The sequence below is a fragment of the Octopus bimaculoides genome, chromosome 2 (genome assembly GCF_001194135.2).
Source record: "Octopus bimaculoides isolate UCB-OBI-ISO-001 chromosome 2, ASM119413v2, whole genome shotgun sequence".
In the NCBI taxonomy this organism is placed as follows: Eukaryota; Metazoa; Mollusca; class Cephalopoda; order Octopoda; family Octopodidae; genus Octopus; species Octopus bimaculoides.
Window position 1 is genome coordinate 43,469,677 of NC_068982.1, and position 8,797 is coordinate 43,478,473.

The following is an 8,797-nucleotide window of genomic DNA, read 5'->3' on the forward strand; positions in this document are numbered from 1 at the left end:
ATGCCATTCCTAACGCCAACCACTCAGAGAGTGTAGTGGGTGCTTTTACAGCAAATTTTTTTTCAGTTTCTGCCTACCACATTCACCCACAGGGTTTGGGTTGGCTTGGAACAATGGTAGAAGATACTTGCCTAAAGTATCATGCAATGGGACTGAACCTAAAACCATGTGGTTGGGAAGCAAACTTCTTACCATATAGCCACCTTGGCCTTATTCATCTTGATAATGAATTTGTGATTCCTTATACAGTAAGAAGGTTGAAAATAGTTTATAGTGTCAGTTATGGTTGGAATAACAGAACAAGGAAATTCCCAAGAATGTTAGCTGAAGTAGAATGAGTGGGGGAAAATAGCAGAAAAAATACTGAAAAAGACTGATATTTAATAGGTAAAGCAGAGATGAACCTGAAATGGTTATGTCTATAGCAACAAAGTTGGGTGATTTACAATGGTCGAATTAACCTTAATTTATCTAATGTAGGAAGCATTAAAATGTTAACCAGAAAGAAAAATGTGACAAGGAAAAAGTTGTTAGTTCAATAACACTGACTTATATTTTCACTTTTTTTTTGCCAAATATAAGAGACAACTCAGGACTGTTTTGATCTTATTCTGACCTTGACAGTGAAGCACAGCCTAGATCATTCTTGCTGCAGTAGTGATTTGGCATACAAAAATAGAATTATTCAGAGAATAATTATTTCAGAGATGCCATTCACAATAACAAAACAATAATTTAGTTAGTGTTAACATATTTAATTACAGGTATAATTAAGTAGGTATTTATCCCTGAGTTTGGCAAAGCTAGCAAAAAGCTTAGAACATATGCTTGAAAGTCAAAAGGTGAGCTTCTGCTTCTTACAAATGAAACCATGTAGGTGAAAAACTTCTCTTCATTCATAACCCAAGCCAAAAATGTTTGTTTTGTTTTTCTTTTTTTTTCTCCAATCAACAATAAAGACTATTTCTTCAAGTTTTCTTAATCCAGGATTACCTTCTGACAACTTTTTCACCCAATCCTCTTACATTATATGTCCAAATCAGAATGATTAACTCTCCTGCATATGCCTACTGACACTTTCAGTGCCCAGCATTTATCAAAGTTAACATCGCTTATTTAACAGAATCATATTTAATCTTCGGTCTTGTGCTCATATCATGAGATGTTTTCAGCCCTTATAAGAAACCTAGTATACACACAAATCAAGATTATGTTGAAGATCTTTCTTTGTAGTCCAGAGAGAAGAATGTCCTATGCTCATGCCCTGAAGAAGGCCAGCTTTGTTGACTTCAAAATAATTGAGTATCAGCTGTTTTAAAACTTGTTATTTTTGTTGCTCAATGCATAGATGGCTTTGATGGCCACTGCAATCATGCTCAACAATAGACCTATATCAGATATTATATTCTCAATGCTTCTGCACCTTAACAGAGAATAAAGACCCCTCAGCTACATTGATGTGATTAATAGAAAAACATAACACAAAATTAATGGCCTATCAAAAATAATCAGGGACATTCTTGGTATGCATGGTGTAATCCATCCTGGTTGCTGCCACTTGAAGAAGAATACTGAACGCATTTCTCTTCAACCAATGTAATTCCTAAACAGTCAATGCATGTGACTTATATCATGGCTGTTTCATAATACCTGCCATTGACACAAAATGAGAAATGATTCATGTTAATGAAAAGAATATTCTGCTTATTGCTTACTCTTACATAACAAATATCAGTGCTATTACTGTTGTTTAACAACCAGTCAACCTAGTACAAAAGACCTCTGATCAAAAACATACCAACACAGACTATCCCGTTTATGTATGTGTGTGTGAACACATTGCTCATGCTCTTTACAGTTCAATACTCTTCCTCTGCAAACAGGATTTGAGACCAGCATCAACAGGGCAAATACACGAGAAAACTGTGGCAATTAATGTATATTACCGTAGCTTTCAACTCATGGCCTAAACATTCAAGCAACAGATAAAAGTCCTGTTATATGTTACTTCAAATCCAATGAACACCAGAATATAAGCCAAAACTGAGAGCATTTGCTGAAGTAAACTTTGGAAAAAGTATTCACAACGTCGAAAATTTTTCATTTTCATGCCTGCTATTGCTATCCTACTCCCTTTCATGGATGTTCTTTTTATTGTCAGTAAATAAATTGATCGATATATTCTAAATTCATTTCAGTACAACTCACTCTATATTTAATTACATATGTATATGTAAACTGTTCTGAGCAGAGGAAGTGATTTAAGAGTATAAAGTATTTGTACTCTTAAATCCTTGTGCCCAGTTTTATATTTAAAAAATAGAGAACAAACCCTGAATTGAAAATATACAGAACACAGCCTTTTGGACAAACTATTACTTCTACTTGAAGTGATCTAGTGATCTTTCTAAGAAATGACCATAAAACCACAGGATTAAAAAGATCAAGGGAACAGGTTAGCTTCAAAACACTAAATTCACTATAACCAGTGATCCACTAATGCAGTGTTTCTTAAAGAGGATAGGGCTGTAAATATTAAAAAGAGAAATTGCCATGTTTAACCCTTTAGCATTCAGATTATTTTATCAAATGTAATGTTCCCTTGAAATTAATCATGCATTATCTTGTAGCTTTGAGATTTCAATGATATGATTGTTTTTTGAGTGACATTGTAGTGCAGATGTAAGAGGCCAGATCAGGCCAGTTTGAACATAAAACAGACTATTTGGACTGGATATGGCCAGTTTAAATGCTAAAGGGTTAAACTTTTTGAACTTATCCAACACCATGGTGAAGAAAGAAGAATTATATCGATGCAAACCCTGTTTAGAACTTCTCAGTAACAAAGGCATGGATGTAAATTTCATTGCTATTTGGAAGAAGAGGGGGGGGGCTGACATTTGTCAAATTTTGAGGACCACTGCATTGATGTATTGTATCCTGCCCTCACCACTGCTACTGTGACTGAAGTATTTTGCATCTTAGAGGCTGGTAGCTTTTATATCACCAAGATTCAATTGCGTCCCTATATTTTTTATTTCAAACCCTGTCTGGCCATACAAACTTCCAAATAAGCATCACCCAGTCCTTTATTTCCAGAAAAACAACCCACTGAGTAACCTGCCCCACTCATGTTTCAATGAGACTTTACCAAAGAATAAATGTTTGAAAATTTATTCTTACAAATATAAGAATATTCTGAATAACTTCTATCCATTATTTACAAGTATTATTTCAAAATAAATCTCTCATGACATCGAGTGCTATGGTTTCAAGTTCACAAACCTTTGAGCATCTAACTCAACATAAGCAGATTGATAAAATCTAGACAACTGATACTGTTTCAATAACCCAACATATTTTGTACAGTATGTCCTCAAAGTTTGATTGGATACTACACTAACATGTGAAGCTTTGCAAGCAGAAAATGAACCATCTGAAGGTTATTTGAAAGTCTAGCAGAGTGACGAGTTATAAAAACATTGCAAGATTAAAAATGACATCAGCACATTTCCTGGTTATGTGACCAAACACTCAGTCAATCAAATAATAAACCTTGGTTTGAAAATGCTTTAATTTTACATATTATGAAGTTGATTGGAAATTGATTCTTTTGTATTGCTGGTGTAAACAATTCCATAGTTAAAATATAGTCTATAATTAAATAGTGACCAAAGTGATTTAGTTAGAGCATTTTTCTGAAAAAGATCTCAATAAGATTTAGGCAAAGTTGTATTAAAGTAATGAAAATTGGTTTCAAATTTTGTTCCAAGGCCAGCAATTTCAGTGAAGTGGGTAAGTCAATTACATTGACCTCAGTGCTCAACTGGTACTTATTTTATCAACCCTGGAAGGATGAAAGACAAGGTCGACCTCAGCAGAATTTGAACTCGGAACATAAAGACAAACGAAATGTCACAAAGCATTTTGCCTGGCATGCTAACTATTTTGCCAGCTTGCCACCTTTCTGTAATGAAATATTAAAGGATAAAAGCTTCAGCTATTTTAAATTCAATTATTATTTTCATAATATGGTAAAATAAATCTTATACTATACTGAGTCATTATGAAGGGCAAAAATGCAATCTCTAAAATATAAATATATTAAAATTAATTAATTCATGCATGGGATAGGTTTGAAACAACTTATATATCTTGCAAATCTTTTATGGAGAAGTTTAGAAGTGTTTGAAGAGTTCATCTTAGTCTCGAAAAATGGGTGACTAAGGCAAGGCAAATGACCTGTGGCTTATCTCTAAACCCATTATCTTTTAAATGGAGCCACATATTTAAAACTAATCTAACTTTACAGTAATTGGTGTATTATAGTTGAATTACATCCTAGTATACATGGTAGCTGATATGAAACTATAACCTTCAAATGTACATTTAGCTAAAGAAACGCCTAAGATTTACTTAACATTTCAGTAATTGCCTTCATGTGGTCTAATACGTAAATAAAAGTCTGATCTTAAGATCACCAGCTGAATATTGTATCTCCTTTGTTAGACTCTCAAACAGCCATTTAAGTGTTTTAACTGAACAAAGTTATTATATGTTATAAAACAACTGATGCTTTCGCCCCATGCTAAGAAGCTTTAAAGCATAAAGATTTTTAAAATAGCTTAAAAAAAAAAAAATACATACCTAAATGAGAAACTAGTTTAATTCCATCCAGACAACATGCGGCAATCTGCAAAGAAAATTAAAATACAGTTTGAGAACTATCCAATCAGGAATTATATAAGTTTATAATAAAATATTTAGTCATAGGTCAGAAAATAACTTCGTCAGAGAAGATATAAAAGATCGTATTCAAGTAGGATATGACAATTATATTTATGTAATTCATGACCTTCAAGATATTGAGTAGTTAAGCAAATAGTATTGACCGAGAAATTGATGTCATAGGTTTTTGAGAGTGGAACCCTGCAAATTAGATGTAAGATTAGATAAGCAGATCTGAATTTTTATTTTATTCTATGTTCTTATGCCATTAGAGCGAAGCGGGTGGACGATTTTAATAAATCGTTGCTATAAAAACCTTCAATTAAAAAATACATACTGAATATGGTAACCAATTTAAATGTACATTTCTCTAAAGAAGTATTCTCTTTCGAGAATAGTCGATCGGGTTTTGATTCAGTCTTTCTCTATATATAATAGGGGCGAGAATACTGTCATTAACGAAAGACTCTTAATGCAAATAGACAATGAATTCATCATTGGACTGTAACTTTTTCGCCATCACGTTTGGGTTGACAGGAAACAATAAATATAAGGGGCTTAACTCTTTGGAGACACTTTTTGTTACTAATTGTTTATCGTCGCCAACATCACCACCACGACCAATACCAACACCATCATCATCACCACCACCATCACCACCACAACTAATGCGTTTGTTTTTCCATCTTTTTTTTTTTTTTCAAAAATCATTTTCTATTAACAAATATTCTCAGTTTCAAAATTAAAAAAAAAAACTACAATAGGCAAAGCAGAACAACCTATAAGTTTTTTTTAGGGAAAAAATAATGGATCAGATATACACACACGCACACACACACACATGCCTGCACACAGCGCGCGCGCGCGCAAACACACGCGCGCGCGCGCACACACACACACAAGATGAGAAATTTCATTAATTTAAAGCAAAAACAAAATACGTAAAACAACAGTGAAGACAAAAGGAGAAAGCTAAAATGTAAGGCCATCACCTGTCGTTGAATCGCTGGAGCTTCTGCCTGCGCCGTCACCGCCCACAACTGATTGTCATAGAACTAACCAAACAGAAAACAAGGAGCATATTGTTATCCGTTGTTTTCAATTGCCGTATAATACGTACACATAGTGAAAATGACTATACGATGGATAAGCTACTCTGATACTTTTGTTCCATGGTCAAATAAATTACGTTTGAGCGAAATAAAACGAATTTCAACCGACTCTATAGTTACGAGCATCAATGTGATGTGGGCGAGTTTGCTGCAGTCCCGTGACCGGCCAGCGCGTGGATGATGCAGGGGAGGCAAACGAAGACAAAGTCAGTACTCAGGGGAGATAATTCTCATCATTCGGCTTATTTGACAATACTTGTTAAAAGTAATTGTCAAAAAGTAGCATAACATTTTCTATGGCATCAAACACGAAATCAAAAGCAAATTTCAAGGTTATTATAGAAAGCCAACAAATAGAAATTCGATGATATGTAACTATTTCAGTATTTAGTATAATATAGGGACTCTAAAAATTCCTTCTAATGCAGTGTTTCGCAACCATTTTTCACTTGTGGTACACTTATATTCACTACAAATTTCGGCAGCACACCTGAAGTAAGAATACAACTAAAAATATAAGGGAAAAAATTATATTCAGGTTACACTGTGGCACACCAGAGTGCCGCGGCATACAGGTTGCAGAGCACTGGAAGGTTCCAGCTAAGTTTTGTCGCTTAATAACAAAAATTTTATTTACACATTACTGGTTTACTGGTACGTTGAAAAGATGAAATTCCAACTGAACGATTGAAATTAAGGCCGTGGTTCCCTCTTATCTGTCTAAAATATATTGTATATAAAGACGTCTTTACTCCTAAACAGTGGTATTGCATAACGATCTTATACATTCATATTCTTTTGTATAATACACACACGCGGTGTGTGGTGGTTGGCAGAATGGTAAGAGCAGTAGGCGGCGAGCTGGCAGAAACGTTAGCAGGCCGGGCGAAATGCTTAGCGGTATTTCGTCTGCCGCTACGTTCTGAGTTCAAATTCCGCCGAGGTCGACTTTGCCTTTCATCCTTTCGGGGTCGATAAATTAAGTACCAGTTACGCACTGGAGTCGATGTAATCGACTTAATCCCTTGTTTGTCCCCTCTATGTTTAGCCCCTTGTCGGCAATAAAGAAATAAGAATGGTAAGAGCACCGGATGAAATGCGTTGCGCTATTCGATCCCGCTTTCTGCATTCCCAGTACGATTTCTGCCGAGGTAAACTTTGTTTTTCATCTTTTCAGACGTCTAGTGTACTGTTATCGAATCCTCTCTCTCTCTCTCTCTCTCTCTCGTCCTCCCTCCTTCTCCCTCTTTGCACCGATAACACAAACATCTCTGTGGGCGCGCTGTCGTCGGAAAAGAAGACCGATGGAATATGTATCAGATTAAAAAAAAAAGACGAGCGTTGATATTATTCAACAAAAACTGTTCAATGTCTGGATCAAGTAAAAGATTAAAAAAATAAACTAGGACGTGTCATACGTGACGACGAAAGAACTTTTCTGAGCGGCCGGACGCCGTCATGGTTGCCGAGTTCGGTCAACAATGTTCAGGAGTCAACAACTCAAGCATGTCGATGAAGGGCATCACAAAGCAGATCAGATGAACGTAGTGGAGAGTCCACTGTCAGACACCTGGAGCGCGAGAACATTAGACATACGTTCTATGTAACAAGGAAGAAGACAGTTAATATCCAGTAAGATTCAGCAAAAAACCATGTAGTCATCAACATCACATGATCAACTAGCTCGCCTGCTTTGATTCCAACGGATCGCTGCATTTGCGGCGGTGTTAAGCGTTGATCCTGTTAGCGGCCCTACGTTGTCGGGAATTTGTCGAGGGCTTCCGTATACAATGGTTGTGACCGTAGTGGGCAAGGATGGAAGTCTCTGGCACAAGGATGGAGTCGCTTCTGTGGCTGCATCGGCGACGGAGGTGTATTTTCTCGATGTATCTAGTTGAATACGTACTCCATTTTTCTGTTGGTATGTTCTTTAGTTCGTTTGCTGCTTTAGCGTGCGTGCGTGCGTGCGTGCGTGCGTGTTTTATCTTGTTCGCAAATGCTGAGGGCATCATGTACATAAGATATTCTGTACTTATACAAATGTGGGGAGGGAGGTGAGATATGCATGCATGCATGTATATTCGTTCGTTTTTGTTTGTTTGTTTTTTTCCGACTGTTTAGAGAGAGGATTACAAGATCACAGAGAGTACCAACAGAAACCATCACAGGCCTGGACTTCGCAGATGATAGAGTATTTATATCTAATGTAAATAGACCAAGCATAGCAGTTGCTCAGCAGGGAAGAAACATCAGCTGCCAGAACTGGACTGTCCACAAATGTCAAGAAAACCGAAAACCTGTTTCAACCAATCACATGATACTGAAACTGTTTCCTTTGAGCGGTTCCAAATCGAATATTTTTGAAAATTTCAAGTACTTAGGTGGTTGGGAGAGCAGTTCGGAAGCAGACATCAAGATCAGGAAGGCAGAAGCATGAACAGCTTGTCACAAACTAAAATAGGTAGGAACTCAAAATTGCTCAGGGGAATCAAAATCAAACTGTTCGCTGCAACTGTCGAATGAGTGCTATTATATGGCAGTGAAACAAAGACACTGGCAAAGAAAGGATACTACGAATGGCCCTAAATGTGAAATGGCAGTAACATATGACAGACGAACACCTTTATGGAGACCTGCCAATAGTTAGCAAGATCAGGCAAAGACGGCTGCGACTATCTGGTCACTGCGTGCGCCACCCTACGCTAGGAGCATCCAAATTAGTCTTGTGGACCCACTTCATGGTGATGTAACAAGAGGAAAAGGTCTTCACACTTACATCGACAACTTGGTCGCAGACACTGGCCCGGAATGTATCCAAGACCTCGAGGCAGTGATAGGTGGGCTTTGTTGGAACCCGGCCATGTAAAAAAAAAAATGGTGAGTAATGACAGGCAGAAAGGGAGGGTAAAAGGTGAATTGTACCAGATATGAACGGATCTGATGCAATCACTTGTTAC

The 8,797-nt window shown here is 36.7% G+C and overlaps 1 long non-coding RNA gene across 2 annotated transcripts in view; it reads right to left on the reverse strand.

The window, feature by feature from the left end:
* Positions 1-8,797, reverse strand: part of LOC106880770 (uncharacterized) — a 191,443-nt gene that overhangs the window by 41,919 nt on the left and 140,727 nt on the right. For both annotated transcript variants that reach the window (XR_008266803.1, XR_008266804.1), the window contains exon 3: positions 4,648-4,693. This is a non-coding gene — a long non-coding RNA (uncharacterized LOC106880770). The remainder of the gene's footprint in view (positions 1-4,647; positions 4,694-8,797) is intronic.